General features: G+C 43.6%; 1 protein-coding gene and 1 non-coding gene across 6 annotated transcripts in view; both read left to right on the forward strand.

The window, feature by feature from the left end:
* The window catches only part of CAMTA1 (calmodulin binding transcription activator 1), an 868,926-nt gene that overhangs the window by 72,468 nt on the left and 774,277 nt on the right, over positions 1–22,181 (forward strand). The window lies entirely within an intron of this gene.
* On the forward strand, positions 21,506–21,644 carry LOC119929388. Its single transcript, XR_005451514.1, has one exon. It is a non-coding gene; the product is annotated as a small nucleolar RNA SNORA7 (small nucleolar RNA).

Here is a 22,181-nt window from a genome sequence, read left to right on the forward strand (position 1 = left end):
CCCTCCTTAAGATCACCACTTGAAGGTGCAGCTTTCTGGGCTGCAGAATCCCCACCCTCCCCACCCCAACCTCTCTCTGCAACTCTAGCCATGAACAACTCTTCCTAACAAGAAGGAGTCTAGGCATATTTTTGGGGGGAGGGGAATAGGAATTGGTGGATGTAGTATTATTTTGTGTGTGTGGGGGGGGGAAATCAGTGGAATAGAAGGAATTGGTGGATGTAATGTTTTGTTTTACAAAGCAAATGGCCTTGTAAAATAGCCCCAAAATGAGCCAAAATAGCTATTCATCACAATGATAATAATAATAATGATAATATTGGTATTTGTTAAACATTTACTGTGTGCCAAGCACTGTTCTAAGCACTGGGGTAGATACAAGTTGAAAAAAGTGAAATTGCACTGCAAATACCAGATATCTACCCTGCTAAACTATAACTCCTTGAGGGCAGGATGCATGTCTACTGGCTCTATCATTCTCCCAATTGTTTAATACAGTGCTCTGCACACAATAAGTACTTAATAAATGTTATTGATCTATGGATTATATCACCATCCAGTACAACATATTGTATTCCGGGTTTTGAGTTTGGGTGTTTTTTTTATATTTCTTAAAGTGCTTACTATTTTTTGTTATTTGTTAAGTGCTTATTATGTGCCAAGCACTGTTCTAAGTGCTGGGGTAGATACAAGATAATCACGTTGTCCCACGTGGGGCTCACAGGCTTCATTCCCATTTTACAGATGAGTTAACTGAGGCACAGAGAAGTGAAGTGACTTGCCCAAGGTCACACAGCTGACAAGCGGAAGAGCCAGGATTAGAAGCCATGTCCTCTGACTCCCAAGCCCGGGCTCTTTCCACTTAGCCTCGCTGCTTGTAGTCATGTGCCATCTTGCTTGAAGGCAGGGGGATGGATAAATTTTGCTCTCCAAGATTTTCCCAGACCTAGGCCTATACAATTCCTGAGCTTCTGCCCTTGTTGATGGGCATGACAAGAATGCTACTTGTGGGATTGTCCAAAAAGTTGGAACAAGTTCACCAGTGGCAGTAATATTAGTATTAGTAGAAGCTGAAGGTCTGCTGTGTGACCTTGGGTCACTCACTTAACTTCTCTGGGCTTCAGTTACCTAATCTGTAAAATGAGGATTAGGACTGTGACCCCTATATGAGTTAGGGACTATGTCCAACCTGATTATCTTAGAACAGTGCCTGTAAGTACTTAACAAATATAATTACCTGTAGTAGTAGTAGTAGTAATGGTATTTGGGTGCCAGGCCTAGTGGCAAGAGCACGGTCTTGGAAGTCAGAGGTCATGGGTTCTAATCCCAGCTCCCCCACTTGTCTGCTGTGTGACCTTGGGCAGGTCACCTAACTTCTCTGGGCCCAGTTACCTCATCTGTAAAATGGGGATTGAGGCTGTGAGCCCCACGTGGGACAACCTGATTACCTTGTATTTACCCCAGCGCTTAGAACAGTGATTGGCACATAGTAAGCAGTTAACAAATAACAAAAAAATAGGAAGCACTTTAAGAAATACTAAAAAAAAGCCAATCCCAAAACCCTGAATACAATATGTTGTACTGAATGGTGATATAATCTGTAGATCAACAGTATTTATTAAGCATTTATTGTGTGCACAGCACTGTATTAAACAATTGGGAGAATGACAGAGCCAGTAGACATGCATCCTGCCCTCAAGGAGTTATAATTTAGCAGGGTAGATATCTGGTATTTGCAGTGCAATTGTACTTTTTTCAAAGTGCCTTCACTTTCTCATCTCATTTTAATGTCACAACATCCCTTTGAGGCACAGAGAAACAGGTGTTATTTGCCTTATTTCATAATTCATGAATTTATATTATATCAAACAAAAACTACTCACTATTGTCTTCAAAGCTCTCCTTCACCTTACCCCTTCTTACCTCACTTCCCTCTCTCCTTCTTCATCCCAGCCCCCAAACTCCGGCACGTCGACTCCTCGAATCCAGTCCTACCTCTAGCCTGGAATGCCCTCCATCCTCAAATCTGCCAGTCACTCTTCCCCTGCACATGGCCTTCAAACCCCTACTAAAGACTTACCTCCTCCAAGAGGCCTTCCCAAACTAAGCCCCTCCTTTTCCTCAGCTCCCCCTCACTTTTGCATCACCTCGACGTGCTACCTTTGCTCTTCTCCCCCACCTCCCCACTCCACAGCACTTACATATGTATATATCTATAATTTTATTTATTTATATTGATGCCTGTTTGTTTTGATGTCTGCCTCTGCTCCACCCCCCACCAGACTGTAAGCCTGGTGTGGGCAGAGATTGTCTCTATTGCTGAATTATAGTTTCCAAGAGCTTACTACAGTGCTCTGCACACAGCGCTCAATAAATATGATTGATTGATTGAATGAATGAGTAAATGAGCTGATGCTCAGAGAGGTTGTGACTTGTCTGAATGCCCTCTCTCCTCACATCCAATAGATAATTAATCTGCCTCACTTCAAAATCTTATTGACGACATTTCCTTTAAGAAGTCTTTCTTAAGCCCTCTTTTCCTCTTCCACTCCCTTCTGAGTCACCCTGACTTGCTACCTTTATTCATCTCCCCGTCAGCATTTATGTACATATCTGTGTTTTATTTATTTATATTAATGTCCATCTCACCGTCTAGACTTTAAGCTCGCTGTGGGCAGGGAATGTGTCTGTTCATTGTTATATTGTACTCTCCCAAGCACGTAGTACAGTGCTCTGCGTGCAGTAAGCACTCGATAAATGCAATTGACTGACTGCAATTGACTGAAGCATGCCCTTGGCAGAACTGGAATTACAGCTCCAAGTCCTTTCCACTAGGCCACGATACATTCGAAGAGATCCAGCTCTTTCTGTACCACTCCCAACTTTATCCCTTTCCCGGACCTAACCACCAAAGAGGGAACATTTCAGACAGGGAGGTGTAAAATTTCTACATGTGAGGAGGTGTTTGGAGGGAGTTTCAGCTATTCTGTGCTGTTGTTCTGATGCCCCTCTCCCCTTCCCCCGAGGAGGTTGTTAGATTGCCAGAGGAAGAGAAAGCCAAAAGTGCATCATAATCAGGATCGTTGATTTTCCGGACCCTTCTTGTGATGAGATCGGATTAGAAGGTTTGGGAACTGGGAGCCAAGTGATAAGACATGCTGAGTAAGAAAAACATAAAAACCTTTTGTGTAAGGTAAATTTATTAGGAGTTGGAGCTAATTACTCCCCCAGTTTGCATTTCTGCTCTGATTCAGGCCTTTTCCCAGCTCCGGTGGGTGAGACGTACAAAGCTAAATGTTAATGCCGAGAAATATCACGGTGTGTGAGCCTGAAGAGGCATGAAAGCATCCCCAAGGCGGAAAGGTCACCGAGAGCGGAGCGGACTGCTGTATGTGGCATGGGCTGGCACCATTAACATTGAATGCCCAGGTGGGGAGAGAGCAGGCAACCAGGGAAGCAGAAAGGAAATTAACCTTTCAAAAGTAAATAAGACACACTCGCCTGCTTGGAGATGGAGGTGGGTATCAAACAGCGTAATGTTGGCATCTTCTCTAACACGGAGCTTTGGGGGATGGAAATTTTATTTCAAACTCCGTCCTCCATTTTACACAGTGTCCTCTGAGCTTATGTCTGCAAAGATTCGGGGGCACTGGGATATTTAACATCTTGATTTTCCACTAGAGAGGTTCCTCTCCCAGCCAAGAGATGTGGATAGGTAGCCATTTATCCTATCTTATACCGGGGAGTCTCCTTCCTTTTTTTTTTCTTTTCCTTCAGGTGGTCTGGCTCCTTTCAGTACAGATTGGACAGTGGATGCTTTTAAGTCTCGTATTTTTCTTTTCAGCATCCAGCAACCCTACCCCTCCACTCTTGCCCTACCATGCTGTGCAAACCAGAAATGATAGCTGGGTTCAGAGGGACCTGGGAGAGGAATGCCGAAGCTCTGGAGCCACAGGGATAGGGAGGAACCCCCAGGAAGCACACCAGGCTCGGGCGGACTTTTACAAAGCCATGTCTGGGTGATGTTGTCATGTCATTCTGTGTCTTGTGCATCTTACTGTGTCATGTACTTCTGGGGGTCCAGTTATTTTGAGTGCTGTCGCTAGCCAATCATCCAGTCAATGGCATTTATTGACTGCTTGCTTACTCAGTGCAGAGCACTGTACCAAGTACTTGGGAGAGTACAATATTGTGGAAATAATCCCTGCCCTCAGGGAGTTTACAATCTAAAGGGAATTCAGATGCTAAAAAAAATTTTCAGGTAAGGTATAGCAATATGTTTGTAAATAATAATAATAATAATAATGATGGCATTTATTGCCATTATTATGCCATGGTAGAGAAGCAGTATGGCTTAGTGGAAAAGAGCTCGGGCTTTGGAGTCAGAGGTCATGGGTTCAAATCCCAGCTCCACCAATTGTCAGCTATGTGACTTTGGGCAAGTCACTTCACTTCTCTGTGCCTCAGTTCCCTCATCTGTAAAATGGGGAGTAAGACTGTGAGCTCCACGTGGGACAACCTGATCACCTTGTAACCTCCCCAGTGCTTAGAACAGTCCTTTGCACATAGCGCTTAATAAATGCCATTATTATTATTTATTAAGCACTTACTATGTGCAAAGAACTGTTCTAAGTGCTAAATAAATAATGGTATTTAAATAATGGTATTTAAGAACTAAATAATGGTGGCACTGAATAATGGTATTTAGCACTAAATAATGGTATTTAAGCACTTATTCTATGCCAAGCATTGTACAAAACACCAGTGTAGATACAAGTGTAATCAGGTTGGGCTAACAGTCTGAGGGAAGGAGAACAGGCATTCAATTCCCATTTCTAGACTGTGAGCCCGCTGTTGGGTAGGGACCATCTCTATATGTTGCAAACTTGTACTTCCCAAGCGCTTAGTACAGTGCTCTGCACACAGTAAGCGCTCAATAAATATGATTGAATGAATGAATTTTACAAGTGAGGAAACTGATGTGCAGTGCTAACAATGGGCGAAGGGCTGTATGAAGTATGGGGTCTTGTCTTATGCTGTCGAGTCGTCGCTGACCCACAGCGATGCCATCGCTGACCCACAGCGATGCCACGGACACATCTCTACATCTCTCCCAGAATGCCCCCACCTCCATCTGCAATCATTCTGGTAGTGTATCCATAGAGTTTTCTTGGTAAAAATACAGAAGTGGTTTACCACTGCCTCCTTCAGTGCAGTAAACTTGAGTCTCTGCCCTTGGCACTCTCCCATGCCTCTGCTGCCCAACACAGGTGAGTTTTGACTTGAAGCAGATTGCCATCCACTCTCTAGCCACTGCCCAAGCTAGGAATGGAATGGGTCTGCCTCTGCTTGACTCTCCCTCCCATAATAGAGAATGGTAGAGTGCTGGAAACTCTTCAGGTGCGACCTTGAGAGGGGAAGTGTGGGGTAGATACAAGATTATAAGAAAGGACACAGTTCCTGTCCCACATGGGGCTCACAGAATAAAGTGACTTGCCCACACCAGGCAATCAATGATATTTATAGAGTGCTTCCAGTGTGCAGAACACTGTATTAAGTGCTTGGGGGAATACACTTCAACAGAATATACAGTCTAGAGTTTACAGTCCGGACGGGAGGATCTGCTAGTTTGTATTAGGATCTCGTCTGACCTGCCACCTCTACTCATAGGTATCCGCAGGGATGAAACAAGAATGCATTAATCATAGGGCCAGACTAACTTCAGGAAGGGTGTTATGGAAGGAGCACATCTCACAGATGGTGTAGTTCTTGACTGGTGTTTTCTTTAATGGTTCATCTTAGAGCCCAAAGCACAGCCAGAGAGACTGCGAATCCAGCCACTTTCCTCAGTCAATCAATGGTATTTATTGAGCACTTACTGTGTGCAGAGTATTGTACTTAACACTTGGGAGAATAATACAAAGGGGTTAGTAGGCATGTTCCTGTCCTCAAGGAGCTCACAGTCTAGATGGGGGGAACAGATTTAAAATATATTATGGTTATATATATGTGCTGTGGGGTTGAGGGTGAGGCGAATATCAATTGGTACAGGTTCAAGTGCCTAGGAGATGCAGTAGGGAGATGGAGCCATTCACAATTGGCTTTAAAGCACTTAATCACCTTGCCCCCTCCTACCTCACCATGCTACTCTCCTACTACAACCCAGCCCGCACACTTCATTCCTCTAATACTAACCTTCTTACTATACCTCTGTCGAGTCTATCTCCCCGCTTCTTGCCCACATCCTACCTCTGGCCTGGAACTCCCTCCCTCCTCATATCGGACAGATAATTTTTCTTCCAAACTTCAAAACCTTATTGAAGGCACATCTTCTCCAAGAAGCCTTCCCCGACTAAGCCCTCCTCTCCCTTCTCCCACGACTTTCTGTGCTACTCTTACCTTCTCCTCCATTCATCCTCCCTCCCACCCCCACTGCACATATGTATATATTTCTATATATCTATAATGTATTTATTTCTTTGTATTAATGTCGATCTCCTCCTCTAGACTGTGAGCTCACTGTGGGCAGGAATGTATCTGTTATATTGTACTTTCTCAAATGCTTAATACAGTGCCTTGCATACAGTAAGTGCTCAATAAATACAGTTGAATGAATGAATAAATAATGTAAGCACAGTGTGGGCAGGCATTGTCTCTATTGCTGAATTGTACTTCCCAAGCATTTAGTACAGTGGTCTGCACCCAGTAAGTGCTCAATAAATACCACTGAGTAAATGAATAATAAATAAGATTGAATGAATTCACCTGTCAATCATATTTATTGAGCACTTACTGTGTGCAGAGCACTCTACTAAGAGCTTAAGAGAGTACAACATAGCAATATAATAAACACATTCCCTACCCACAGGAGTTTACAGTCTAGAGGGGGAGGCAGACATTAATATAAATAAATTACAGATAGGTACCATCTGTTACGATAGAGGTAGGAATTCTGCCTGACATGTTTGTGCCACCAGCTGAAAACAGCTGCCCTCCATCAGGAGCAGAGACCCCAGTGGCAGCCCAGGGGGCTTCCTCATCAGTTGCCTGATGGTCTACTGTACTGTGGACCAGCTTCAGCATTATCCTGCAGTCACTTCGGCTGTAAATGCGTTTTGTATTTAAAAGTCCTGTGTGCCATTCACCGCAGACTGACTTGTTGCACTCTAACCCAATGGGAGCATGGCTGGCAGTGATGCGAGTACCAGTGGCACTGTGCAAACATCTAGCCTGTCATCCTGTAGACCCTAAGCTCCTTGTGGGCAGGGATTGCCTCTACCAATTCTGCTGTACTTTTCCAAGCTCTTAGGACAGTGCTCTGCACATGGTAAACTTTCAAGCAATACCACTGATTGACCCAGAAGGGGTTGAGGTTTTTGTGACCAGACCTAAGCTAGCTTGTTGCTTATGATGGGAGACTCCATCATCACTATATGTTACTTCCTAATTCTCCCTCCTGCCCCTTCTATTTGCCAATGACTTTGCTCTGTTTCCTTCCCCCATTTGACTGTAAGCTCCTCAAGGGCAGTGAACATTTGCTTGGCTTCTGTTGTTGTTACAGTAGTAGTAGTAATATTTACAATTTCCTATGTGCAGAGCATTGTCCTAAGCGCTGGGAAAAAGAAGCAGCATGGCTTACGGGAAAGAACCTGGGGTTGGGAGTTAGAGGTCATGAGTTCTAATCCCAGCTCCACCACTTGCCAGCTGTGTGACTTTTGGCAAGGCACTTTATTTCTCTGGGCCTCAGTTACCTCATCTATAAATTGGGGATTGAGACTGTGAGCCCCATGTGGGACAACCTGATTACCTTGTATCTACCCCAGCGCTTAGAACAGTGCTTGACACATAGTAAGTGCTTAACAAATACCATAATAGTAATACACATTGGAAATGAGACACACTCCCTGTTCCTCAGGAGGCACTCAAGTCTGTAATACAGTGCTCTACCCACAGTAGGCACTTAAATACCATTGATTGTACTGTCCCAAGTGCTTAATTCAGTGCCTTGCATTCAGTAAGCTCTTAATCAGTACCATTGAATGGACAAGCAAGGAGTTGTTTTCCAAGACCAGTCTTGCAGTGTGGCTGGTGTCTGGTGTAATGCAATTTATTTATATTAACGTCTGTCTCCTCCTATGGACTGTAAGCTCACTGTGGGCAGGGAATGTTTCTATTTATTGTTACTTTGTACTCTCCCAAGGGCTTAGTACAGTGCTTGGCACACAGTAAGCACTCAATAAATGTGATTGAATGAATGAAGGTAGGGTAAACAGGGTCCCCCTCCTAGGGGACTTTCCCAAGATTTCTGAATGTGACTGCCTCCACTTTGAATGTCTGACCCTGATACCCGCAGCCAGAGGATTAAAATGCTGATTACTCTTTTCCGTCCTTTGCCCCCGAGTTTTGGCAAAGATCGGGCCATTGAATGTTGAGCTTGAAATAAGAGATCCCAGCTCCCAGCTGGTCCCATTACCAGTGATTTGGAAGTCGAGGCAGACAGATTGGGCCAGAGAGTAGAAAGTATTTGCCAGTTTGCTGTAGGGATTGAGTGGAGTTTATTCTTGTTTTGCCAGAGGTCTTTTTGCCAAGTATTTGTTTGTGTGGATGAGCCAATCAGAGGGCGAAGGGTTTGTTCAGTACCCGGCTTGTTGCCAACGTGACTTGTGTCAGAGCTGGCATTTCTCCTTAGCCCGGTGCTTTATTAATTGGAAGGTTAGGAAGCTTTCATTTCCTGGCCTGCTTTGGCCCGGGCTTCCTGAGTCAGGTTCCCTTGAATGAGGTGGTCCCTGCCGTGACTCATGAAGCTGCTCATGGATGGCCATCAGCAGTTATCTGGACTCCTGCTTCTGGAGCCTGGAGTGAAATGGTATTTGCCGTTTTATCCAGATGTGCGGGGGTGAGGGTGGGACTGGGGCATGAAGCTGCTTGTCCTAGTGTTCATTCATTCATTCATTCATTCATTCAATCATATTTATTGAGTGCTTACTGTGTGCAGAGCACTGTACTAAGCGCTTGGAAAGTACAAACTGGCAACATATAGAGACGGTCCCTACCCAACAGCAGGCTCACAGTCTAGAAGGGAGAGACAGACAAGACAGAACATATTAACAAATAAAATAAATAGAATAAATATGTACAAATAAAATAGAGTAAAAATACATAGTGAACCTGGGAGTCAGAAGGTTGTGGGTTCCAGTCCCTGCTCCGCCACTTGTCTGGTGTGTGACCTTGGGCAAGTCACTAGACTTCTCGGTGCTTCAGTTACCTCACCAGTAAAATGGAGATTAAAACTAGGGGACAGGGGCCCAATTAGCTTGTGTCTACCCCAGCGCTTAGAACAGTGCTTGAGACACAGTAAGTGCTTAACAATTATAATTACAGTACTGGGAAAAGCAGAAGTGTTTTAACTAGATCCAAATAACTCAGTCAGTTTTATTTATTGAGTGCTTACTGTGTGCAGAGCACTGTACAAAGTGCTTGGGAGAGTACAATACAACATTCTAACAGACACATTCCCTGCCCATAGGAGGTTACAGTCTGGAGGGAGAGACAGATGTTAATATAAATTACAGCTTTGAATGCAAATGCCGTGGGGCTGGGAAGTAGGGGACGAATAAAGCGAGCCAGTCAAGGCAACACAGGAGTGAGTGGGAGAAAAGGAAAGGAGAGCTTAGTCATAGTAGCCCTCTTGGAGGAGGAGTACCTTAAATAAGGCTTTGAAGGTGGAGAGAGTAATTGTCCGTAGGATATGAAGAGGAAGGGTGTTCCAGGCCAGAGGTCAGCAGCGAGACAGACGAGGTTGAGGAAATGATAGATTAGATTGCGGCAACTCCCAGCCTCATGTTTATCATTCAATCAATGCTATTTATTGAGCAGTTACTGAGTGCGGAACACTGTATTGAGCAGTTGGGAGAGTACAGTACAACAGAGTTGGGAGCGCTTAATAAATGCCATTATTATTATTATTATTATCTGATTACCTTGTATCTACCCCAGCATTTAGTACAGTGCTTGGCACATACTAACAGATACCATAATTATAAGTAAACTGTATGCTTTCCACCCACCGTGTGAAGAAGTCTTGCCTTTCATGGGCTCTCACCTTCCCCACTTGAAGACGTCCTCTGGTTCAGTCAATGAATGGTATTTATGGAGTGCCTTCTGAGAACAAAGAACTGAGCACTTATGAGAGGCCAACACAGTGTGGGCAGGGAATATATCTATTTATTGTTATATTGTACTCTCCCAAGAGCTTAGTACAGTGCTGTGCCCACAGTAAGTGCTCCAATACGACTGAATGAATGAAGTTCCCTGCCCAAAACGAGGTTATATAATCTAAATGTAATTGAATTCTGTCCACTTCTCCCGCAGAAAAAACTCTGTCCTAGAGAACGGGCTTCCCCACCGTACTGAGGAACCTTTCCCACCGCTAAAGCTCTTGTCAGAGCCTCTCTGGGAAGCCACAAAACTCCATTCTATTTTTCTGCCATTCTTATTAGATTTGAAACTTAGTGAAAACAGTCCCAGCTCCAACTGTTCTACCTAGTCACCATCAACAAGGAAAATTTATGCTTTAAAAATGAAAAGAAACCTGAGTGCATTAGTCAGTGTAAGGAAGTATTCTAGAGAAAGGTTTGTTCTCTGAGTAAACAGCCACAATGGAATTGTAATCAAATTTCTTAATTATTTCCATAAATCTTATGTACATAAAAATACACAAGGCCCTTATTCAAAAAGTCACTGTTTACAAGAGCTGGGTAGTGGGGGAAGGGAGGCAGGGAAGCCTTTTGTGGACCTGGAAGGCTTTGAAGGTAGTATGCCATGCAGTGAGCTGCATTGAAAGCACATTACCCTTATGCGATTTTGGCAGGCCAGCGAGTCCGTGAGCCTTCAGCATGAATAATACCCAATCAGGGTGAATCTATGGTGTTGGCTGACACAGACACCAACAACCCAATGGGTTATTTTTTTTTCCCCAAGGCAAATTAAATTTCTTCCCTGAGAACAGAGGCCTGGGTGGTTCCAAGACTTCTCCCCACTCCTCCAAGCACTGATGATTCCAAGTCCTATCAGGACAGAAAATCAAAGAAAGTGAAATGCTCTGTGCTGTCACGTTCCAGAAAATACCCCAGCCAGGACTGAACATCTGGGATCCTGAACAGACCAGATTGGAGCCAGGTGTGTTTTAACCGGGCCTGGGGAATCCCAGTTGGTAGCTGAGCTTGGCCGGAGTGAAGTTTAGGAGAGTGGTGATGATTTATCCTGGAGGAAAGAAGGGGAAGAGATGGCTTGAGACGATCTTTATCCTTTAAGCACTTGCTATTCACTCCATCTGCAGCTTAACAGCCCTTAAGTAGATATCCGTAATTTATTCAAATGCATGTCTCCCCCTCTAGTCTGTAAGCCCCCTGTGAGCAGGGAGCATGTCTACCAACTCTTTAGTTTCCCAAATACTTTGTACTCTGCAAACAGTAAGCACTCAAGAGATGCAATTGATCATAAATACATTTGATCTCTTGAGTAGGAGGAGATTTATTGTTTGCAAAGTGGCCACCAGCTTTGTCTTACCTGAGCATGGAACAGAGAGAAATGGGCTTAAACCACACGATAGGGATTTAAATTAGAACTAAAGAAGACCCATCTGATGGGCCAGGCTTCGGCAAGCCCATCTCTCTGGAAAAAGGGAGGTAGAGATTCACTGAGGAAAGGGGGGCTGACCTTGATAACCCATGGGGGTGCCCCCTTTCCAGCCTTGCTACCCAACTATGAATGGCCTTTGTATGACCTGAAAAAAATATTCAATTATATTTATTGAGCACTTACTCTGTGCCAAGACAGCACTATATTAAATGCTTGGGAGAGTACAATAGAAGAAAGTTGATAGAAGTGATCCCTTCCCTCAAGGAGCTTACAGCCTAGTGGGGAAGACTGACTTTAAAATAAATTACAGGTAGGGGAAGTGGCAGAGTATTAGGATATGTACGTAAGTGCTGAGAGGCTGGGGCTATTCCATATATGGAACTATCCTCATGAGTAGTATTTGTTCTTGGGAATGTTTTATGGTATTAAGCATTTACTATGTTCCAGGGACTGTTCTTAGCACTGGGGTAGATAATAATAATGATATTTGTTAAGCGCTTACTATGTGCCAAGCACTGTTCTAAGCGCTGGCTGGAGTAGATACAAGGCAATCATGTTGGACACTGTCCCAGTCCCACATGGGGCTTACAGTCTTAATCCCCATTTTGCAGAAGAGGTAACTGAGGCACAGAGGAGTGAAGTGACTTGCCCAAGGTCACACAGCAGAAAAGTGACAGAGTCAGGACTAGAACCCAGGTCATTACCAGGCCCCTGCTATATCCACTAGGTCACGTTGCTTTACCATGAAAGTCCTGAGGTATAAAAGTCTGTGAGAACAGTGGTTTGCAGCCTGTAGGAGCAACTGGATGTGTCCAGGAGTTAGTTAAGGAGACACAGTTGAATTGTATCCCTCTTGTTGGGACAAGTGATTCGCCAGAGTCTGAGTTCTGCCTGGAGGGTCTCCTCGGCCAAAAGGTAGCCCCAACCCTTCCTTCCTCCTACCTAATGTCTCTCTATCAGTGATTCCCTAGGAGTCTCAGTAATGAGAGACTCTTTCTGGAGGTAATGTAAAAATGCCTAGTGTCAGGAAATTTCCTTTCTGATATCCGCTCTTTCCCTGGCCTGCTATGTGACCTTGAGCAAGTCACTTAACAACTCTGACTTAAGTTTCTGCAAATGTAAAATGAGGATAAGATTCATATCTCTTAGATTAGGAGTCTCCGGTGGGACAGGAATTGGGTCTCATTAGGTTGTAAAATAATAGTGGTTTTTGTTAAGTATTTACTGTGTGCTGACCTGTAGGAGTAGATACACAGCATCAGATTAGCCACTGCTCTTAGCATTGAGCTTGGTGCAGTTTATTGTAAATGTGGTTTTATTAAGCACTTAGTAGGATTTTGTAGTATTTAATGGTAATGGTAGTAAAAGCACACCTCCTCCAAGATGCCTTCCCTGGCTAAGTTCTTTCTTCCTCTTCTCCTTCTCCCTTCTGTGTCACTTGGATTTGTACCTTTTATTCACTCCACCCTCAGCCCCACAGCCTTTATGTACATATCTATAACTAATTTATATTACTGTCTGTCTCCCCTTCTAGACTGTAAGCTCACTGTGGGCAGGGAATGTTTTTACCAACTCTGTTAAGTTGTACTTGTCAGTAAGTATTCAATAAATACAATTGATTGCTTAATAGTAGTAATAATATTTATTGTGTCCACTGAGTTGAAGACACTGTACTGAAAGCTTAAGAAGTTCCAAAAAAGCAAGTAACATGTTCCCTACTATTAAGTGTCTTATGTTCTAATGATGAGACAAAGATAATTATTTACAGAGTACACAAAATAATTAAAAGTACAATTGAATTAATAAATATATTCATATATGTACTTAAGGACTGGGGATGGTATAGGTAAGGAAGGTTTAGAGGTGCCCAGTGGGTTTAAATGATTTGGAAGTTTATCAGGGAAGACCTTTTGGAGTAGTTGGGTTTTCAAAGGGGCTCTGAATATGGAGAGGGCTGTGGTTTTTCCGAAGCAGTGGCCTAGTGGAAGTCAGTCAGTTGTATTTGAGTGCTTGCTATGTACAGAACATTATACTAAGCACTTGGGAAAGTACAATATGGTGTAATAGAGCACGGGCCTGGGAGTCAGAAGGTCATGGGTTCTAAATCTGGCTCCACCACTTGTCTTTGTGACCTTGGGCAAGCTACTTCACTTCCATGGGCCTCAGTTATGTCATTTGTAAAATGGGGATAAAATGGGCCCTATGTGGGACAGGAACTGTGTCCAACCCAATTTGCTTGTATTCACCCCAGTGCTTAGTACAGTGTCTGGGGAAAAAAGTAAGTGCTTAACAAATACCACCATTATTATTATTATTACAATAGAACAGTTAGTAGACATGTTCCCTGCTCACAAGGGGCGTACAGTTTAGAGAAAGAGCAAAGGCCTGGGAGTCAGAAAACCTGGGTTCTAATCTCAACTCTCCACCTGACCTTGGGTAAGTCACTTAACTTCTGTGTGCCTCAGTTTCCTCATCTGTAAACTGGGAACTCAATACCTGTCCTCCATCCTACTTTGAGTAGGAGTTGAATTTGGCAGGGACTCTTTCCGATCTACCCCAGTGTTTAGTAAATCAATCATATTAACTGAGTGCTCACTGTGTGCAGAGCACTATACTAAGCGCTTGGGAGAGTACAATATAAAACAGATTTGATAGACACGTTCCCTACTGCCCGAAGAGCTTACAGTCCAGAGTATAGTGCTTGGAACACAGTCAGTCAACAAATGATATTTATTGAGCACTTACCGTGTGCAGAGCATTCCTCCAGGTATTTTGTCGAGCACAGTATAATGGAGTTGGTGGGCACAGTTCCTTCCTACAAGGAGCTGGAAAGGGACACAGATACTAAGATGAATACAGATAGAAAGGCATGATAATAAGAGCAATACTAATTATGGTATTTGTTAAGCACTTACTATGTGCCAGGCATTGTACTAAGCCCTGGGGTGGACACAGCAAATTGTTTTGGACACAGGCCCTGTCCCATGTAATAATAATAATAATAATAATAATAATAATGGCATTTATTAAGCGCTTACTATATGCAAAGCACTGTTTTAAGCGCTGATGGGACTCACAGTCTCAATCTCCATTTTACAGATGAAGTACCTGAGGCAAAGAGAAGGGAAGTGACTTGCCCAAGGTCACACAGCAGACAAGTGGCAGAGCTGGGATTAGAACGCATGACCTTCTGACTCCCAAACCCATGCTCTATCTACTATTGTAAGCCCGTTTCTAGACTGTAAGCCCGTTGTGCATAGGGATTGTCTCTATTGCTGAATTGTACTTTCCAATGCTTAGTACAGTGCTCTGCACACATTAAGCCCTCAATAAATGAGGTTGAATACAATGCCATCCTGCTTCTTCATATAAGGATCTCAGTTTGAGGATATGTACCTAAGTGCTGGAATCTGAGAGTAGGATGGATATCAAGTACTTACATTCATTCATTCAATCGTATTTATTGAGTGCTTACTGTGTTCAGAGCACTGTACTAAGTGCTTAAATGGTATAGATCTAAGTGCATAGGTGACACAGAAGAGACAGTGAGTAGGGGAAATGAGGGTTTAGTCAGGGAAGGCTTCTGGGAGGAAATGTGATTTTCAGAGGGCTTCTCAATCTCTCAGCTCTCTTGAACATGGTGTGGACTACCTCCCTCCCTCGGAAACATCGTCTAACCTTGGCTTTCCTGAGATTATCCTCTCTTGGTCCTCCACCTTTCTCTGACTGCTCCTTCTCAGTCTCTTTCACAGGCTGCTCCTCTACCTCCTACCCTGTAACTGTGGAGCTTTCTCAAGGCTCAGATCTAGGTCCCCTTCTATTCTCCATCTCCATCCACCCCTTGGAGAATTTGTTTGCTCCCATAGTTTGAACTACCATCTCTATGCTGGTGATTCCCAAATCTAACTCTCTCCTCTGCAGTCTCTCCTCCTGCCATTTATTGTGGTATATGTAAAGCACTTTGAATTATTATTATTTATTAGGGAAGGGAGGGAGTTCCGAGTGAGAAAATGAGGGGATGGAGACAGGAGAGTCTGGGGTGAGGTATAGTTAGAAGGTTGTTCTGCTTGATGCTGTTGAAATGCTTCTGTCTAAAAGTTGTCTGAGAGCCCCAAGACTTTTGTATGGGGGTGGAGGGTGAGTGTGTCAATCCCATATGGGGTTGGCTAAGGCATTTGGCAGGTGGCTGCATTATGCTTTTCAGTCCAAGTCCCAAAGAAGAGAATGTTCTTGAGCCAAAGGAATTTCTCTCAGGGCTCAGGAAGCCCTGGGGAACTGCCTGGCAGCTGTTATAATGTGGGTGACATTTTTAATCACTATAAGTTTGTGATGGAGACATTTGATCCATATCAATAATATTAGGAATTATTAATTTTTGCAAATACATAAAAGTTAAATATTGAAATTACTAGTGCAGTGTTTCCAGTGTGACCAGAAACTGCTTAGCTCTTCAAGAAAACCTAGATACAATATCTTGTTTGAACAGTTGGTCACATTCGCATGATAACACAATTCCATTAAGATGTTCATACATTCAGTGGGAGGGCGTCATGCCAAATGGGCTAGGTATTGTATTTAGCCGCCATCAGAATTAAAATGTGGAATCCCTAGGCTTTTCTAGGGATGTGGCTTTTGCTGTTGAAGCCTAATTGACGAGATCGCAGATGGACGACATTCTGAAGGCAGTGTGTAAGTGGAAGACCACCTCTCTCCCCACCTTCAAAGCATTACTAAGGTCACCTCTCCTCCAAGAGGCCTTCCCCGATTTAAGCCCTCTTTTCTCCGGATCAATCTCCCTTCTGCGTCGTCATCGGTGACCTTTGGACATTTGATATTCACCCCAACCCCACAGCATTATGTACATATCTTTAGGTTATATAGTATAAAGTATTTATATAAATGTCTGTCCCCCGCCATTAGACTGTAAAGTCATTATGGGCTCAGAGTGTGTTTGCTAATTCTGTTGTATTGTGCTCTCCTAAGTGCTTAGTACAGTGCTCTGCTTAGTAGTAAGCACTCGATATATATATATATATATATGATTGAGTCTGAAGTGTTTAGAGCCTGTGGCTTGTGCTTGGGTAGGTGCTTTCAAAATATGTGGCTGTGGCAAGATGGGGTGGGAGGAGCAGAGAATATATTCTAGCTCTCATTGGTAAACTAATTCAGTAGCCCCGGTCCAGTCTGTCTGAGCCCTCTGCCTGGTTCTGATGGCCACAGGTGCATGGGCAGAGAGGCACATCATACCCAACTGCTCTTTCTTTCTACTCCTCAATTGGCAAAATAATAATTGGTAGTTAAGTGCTTACTTTGTGAGAGGCACTGTACTAAGCCCTATGGTAGATCCAAGATAATCAGGTCGGACACAGTCCCTGTCCCTTGGGGAGCTCACTGTCCAAGGGGGAGGGGGAAGAGATATTCTATTCCTATTTAACAGATGAGAAAACTGAGGCACAGAGAAGTGAATCGGCTTGCCCAAGGTTACGCACCAGGCAACTGGCGAAGCCAAGGTTAGAATTCATGTCTCGTGACTCCCACACAGAGGTGGTGATGCGTCTCAGAGGGAAGGAGGAAAGAGTTAATGTATTGTTTTGAGGGGCTTTTCCCAGGAGTCAGGTATCGTGGGAAGCCTCCTAAAGAGTAGACCCCTTGTCTGTCCATTTCACTTGGGTCAGAAATCCTTTGATGACAAATCTTCATCAAACCAAGCATTCCTTGAGTTCTGGGGCCTCAACCTAGACCTTCTTAAGCAGCAGGCTGTATGTTTAAGCTGTCTAACTCTGTCAGGAACAAAGCAGGAACACTGAGGGCAAATCCCAGATCCTTCTCCATTGAGCTGGTCACACACATTATCAAGAGGTAGCCTGGCTCGATGAGATAAACTCGCCGTCCTTCTGGGACTGATTTATGCGGGGGACTGGAGCATCTCCTGTTTGTAGATCTGTCTAGATTTATGTTTATAATTAGTATTAATCAGCAGTCAAATGAGAGTCCTCTAGTAAATCAGCATTTTTAATTAGGTTGATAGGTTCTGTAAAATATTTTTGACTGCGTGTGCGGGGGAAGTACATTAATGATGTTGAACAAAAACCCTGTTCTCTCCCGGCCTTCTGATTAACCACGGGTTCATTTTCTGCTGCGTTGTGCTTCACTAATCAGGACAATTTGACTCTCGCTCCTCTCTTCTGCATACTGACATGACTCTCACCGAGATATTTTCTGTAAAAATGCTTTGCTTTCCGGAATAGACTTCTCCCAAGCTGGCTACTGGAGTAAAAGCAGCTTCTAAAATGAACTGGGAATGAATAGGGTTGGGGAGAGGGGGGAATGGGGTGTGAAAAAAAAATCGGTGTTGGGCAGAGGTTGGAATGAAAAAGTTATCTTGATTCGCAATTTGCAACCAAAGCATTGTGATTTCATCGGACCCAAAGCCAGAGCTCTATCTTCCCAGAGTTCCCCGTGGGTTCGGGCTCCAGTAACCCAGACCATCAAACTATCACGCTCAGTGGAGGAGACAGCCCTAATTCAGCGAAACAGGACAAGCTGCTGGGAAGACATGACCTCATTGACTTTATTTTTTATTTTTATTTTTTTTTCTATTTCTCCCGAAACCAAGTTGGGTCAAGTGTTTTTATCCGTTTTCTGACAGCTGCTGCTTTTTAGGAGCCCGTGAGCTGCAGGCTGATTGGGGAGGCTGCCCACCGCACCCGTCGGGAGCCAGAGACTGGCCGGGCCTGACTTTGAGCAGCCTGGCAGAACGTGCTCTGATTTAAAACAAAAACACAAACCTAACTGACTTTTGAGGGGCTCGAGCATGCTGGGAAAGATGCTTTGTAGACTCAGTGGGTGGTTCAGAGAGGAGTTCGATTTTTCCTTTTCCTTTCCCTCCCTCACCCAAGAATTGTGGGCTTTTTTTTGTGTATGTGTGTGTACATGTGTGCTGTAACAGCTTTCTCCATCACTGCTGCAGCCTCTTCCCTTCATTACCTTCCACAGTTAGTCAATCTTATTTACTGAGCACTTACTCTGTGCAGAGCACTGTACTAAGCACTTGGGAGAGCGCAGTATAACAGATACATTCCCTGCCCACAATGATCTTACAATCTATAATAATAATTATTATTATTATTGTGGTATTTTTTAAGCATTTACTTTGTACCAGGCACTGTACTAAATCCTGGGTTGGATATGAGCCAGTCAGGTTGGACACAGTCCCTGTCCCGTATAGGGCTCACAGTCTTAATCCCCATTTTACAGATGAAGTAACAAGCACAGAGACGTGAAGTGACATACCCAAGGTCACCCAGCAGACAAGTGGCGGAATTGGGATTAGAACCCATGACCTTCTAACTCCCAGGCCTGTGCTCTATCCACTAAGTCATGCCATACTCATGATTTCTTCCCTAGATAAAATGGAGATACCTACTCTCAGCTCTTTCATGGCAGATGGGGAATCTTGGCTAGAAGAGGTTGAATTTTCTCTCCTCCTGCCTAGGTGATGACTGTATCCTTCCCCAGACACTTTTTGTTCTAAGTGCGATTGCCCCACCTCTGATCTGGGTTAGGGCAGCCCTGTCTTAGTGGTGAGGTCTGAAGCATCAGTAAACCATAAAATCTAGATATCTATGAGCTCTCTTGACCTCACCTAGCAAGGAGGATCAGACAGCTTCTTGAAACCATTCTGTGCTCTCCTAACAACCCCATTTCATCCAGCAAGCCCCCCAACCCAAGGCCCAGCTTAACTTCCAACACTAATTTTCCAACCAATAATTCCCTTTGGCTATCTTTATTACCCCCTTTCAGCAGCATTTGCATACATAAGCACAATCAAGTATACAGAGTAAAATTTTGTTTGGATACTTAATTTTTAAATATCTTTGTCTCTCCCACTAAAATGTAAGGTCCTTTAGGGTATGGAATAAATCTCGGGGCTCATACTACCGAAGCACTTACTACTACTGCTAATAGTGGTATTTAGTGCTTACTGTGTACTAAGTGCTGGGGCCATATAGTATAATCAGATGGGACACAGTTGCTGTCCCACTTGTGGGGGTGATATTCCAAGGAAGGAGGTCAGGTGATCCATCATTGGTATTTATTGAGGATTTACTGTGTGTAGGACACTGTACTAAGTGCTTCAGGAAAGTACAGTACAACAGTGGGGATAAACAACAGTTTATCCTCATTTGGTAGGTGAGTTAACGGAGCCACAGAGATATTAAGTGACTTACCCAAGGTCACCTTGCAGACCTAGGATTAGAACCTGGATCTCCGAACTCACAGCCTTGGGCAGAAGTGCACTGCACCCAGTGTTTGCCAATTGAATTCCGTTATTATCAATAACTTTTCCTTTTGTCTTCCAACTTTGTTTTCTCTCACTCTTTGCGGTGTGCATAGCAACTTGACCCTATAACAGACCAGTACACACATCAGACCAGTACACACATCACAGTTCAGTCTTATACTCCTAGATTATTTGAAGAATCTGGATGAAGTCAAGATTCCCATGTTTAACTCTTTTCCTATTGAGAAAAGGTACTTTTGAGGTGTTTATGTGTGAAGTTCCTTGGAATCTGGACTAATTACGAGGTAAACAGATTCAGTTGGCAGCCTTGTAAATAAGCAGAAATGTTCACCAGCCCAGAAAATTTTGTACCAGATTGGCCCCACACTGAAACACACACACATTCAAAGACTTGTCAAACCTGTAATCTTTGGCTCACATCCAACATGTAAAAAGACCTGTCATGCAATGGTGGCTATTTCTAGGGCTGTGCTGTTCAATTCTTGGCCTGCGTTTTGAAAGATTCGAAGAACATTGGCAGAACTCAGGTTTTTTTTTAACCTTTTTTTACTTAATTTAAATCAAGCCATGTTTTTAATAATAACATTTTTATCATGGGAAACATGCAAACCAGAAATGAGAACTTTTCTTTCCTCTGGATCAGAGGCAAGCACTCCTTTGTTTTGATTTTGAATAAAAGGGATTAATAGATACAGAAGCATGTAGCGCTCTTCAGAATCTCAGATTTGAGGGACAGCTTGACAGAAGAGTAGGATTATTCTGAGTGCTATTGAATTCTCTAATTTTGGAGATTGAGGTTTATTATTATTTTATCTTCAGCACAAATACGATAGACAAATTGTTTGTAATTGCCTAAATGGTGGGTACTGTATCCTGCTGCAGCATTATCAATAATTATATGCCTATAACCATTATTTAGTTACCTCACAATTGCCCTTTTCTTTGGAGGAAGACGGATCCCAGACGGTGGCATTCCCCTCAACCCCCCAAATGAGTAGCTTCCACAACAAAGATTTCCAAGAACATCATTTGGTTAAACTCTTCAAACTGTTAAATTAATAAACTCAGTTTAACAGAACTCTGATTAGTTCAAAATTGGTTTAAATTTGGTCATTAAGTTTCAGGGAACATGTAATTTTCTCCACATCTGCTACAGCTGCAAGGCATGAGGGATGAGGACAGAAGTGGCAATAACAAATACCAACGCTTGTGAGGAAACACTCTGTCATTGACTGTTTCTGCATCACTAGTTTACAATCCCAGGGAGTAATCTGCTCAGCAGAGCATCCAAAGAAACGTCCGCTTCCCTCCCAGAGCAGCGATGGTGTTATCCGAAGGTGTAGAAGGTCAGCTAGTGGTTGGAAAACAAGGGTCTGGCCCCCACTCGCTTTCTACTTCCCAAGTAGCAATGGGACAATCAACTCCAGGAAAGAGCTGCTGAGCAAGGACAAGATGCCCTGATTTTGGGTATCCTGTGAGTCTCAATCAATCAATCCAGCAATGGTATTTGAGCAGAGCACTATACTGATTGGGTAGAATAGCATGACCTAGAGGAAAGAACCCCTCTCAGGGTCACACTTGGAGAGTTCCCAATACTCCACCAGTCTCGACTATGGGAGGAAAGAGTTAGGCAGAGGCATATCCATTCCATTCCTAGCTCGGGCAGTGGCTAGTGAGTGGAAGGCAATCTGCTTCAAGTCAAAACTCCCCTGTGCTGGGGAGCATTGGCATGGGAGAGAGTTGAGGGCAGAGACTCAAATTTACTATGCAGAAGGAGGCAATGGTAAACCAGTTTACTAGGAAAACTCTATGGATACACTACCAGAATGTTTGCAGCTGGAGGTGGGGCATTCTGGGAGAGATGTATCCTTGGCATTGCTATCGGTTGAAGATGACTCAAGGGCATAAGACAAGACAAAGGAAAGAGCAGGGGCCTGGGTGATAGGACCTGGGTTCTAATCCTGACTCTGCCTGTTGGTTGCTGTGTAACCTTGGGCAAGTCACTTAGCTTTTTCTGTGGCTCAGTTTCGTCAACTGTAAAATGGGGATCGAATACTTGTTCTCCCTCCTGTTTAGACTGTGAGCCCCATATGGGGCAAAAACTGTGTCCCTTCTGATTAGCTTGTATCTACCTTAATGCTTAGGAAGGTGTTTTACATATTGTAAGCACTTAACCAGTACCATAGTTGTTATTATTAATTGCTACTGAGCAATCAAGTTGGTAGAAATGATCCCT

Source organism: Tachyglossus aculeatus, chromosome 5 (genome assembly GCF_015852505.1).
Source record: "Tachyglossus aculeatus isolate mTacAcu1 chromosome 5, mTacAcu1.pri, whole genome shotgun sequence".
NCBI classification, from domain to species: domain Eukaryota; kingdom Metazoa; phylum Chordata; class Mammalia; order Monotremata; family Tachyglossidae; genus Tachyglossus; species Tachyglossus aculeatus.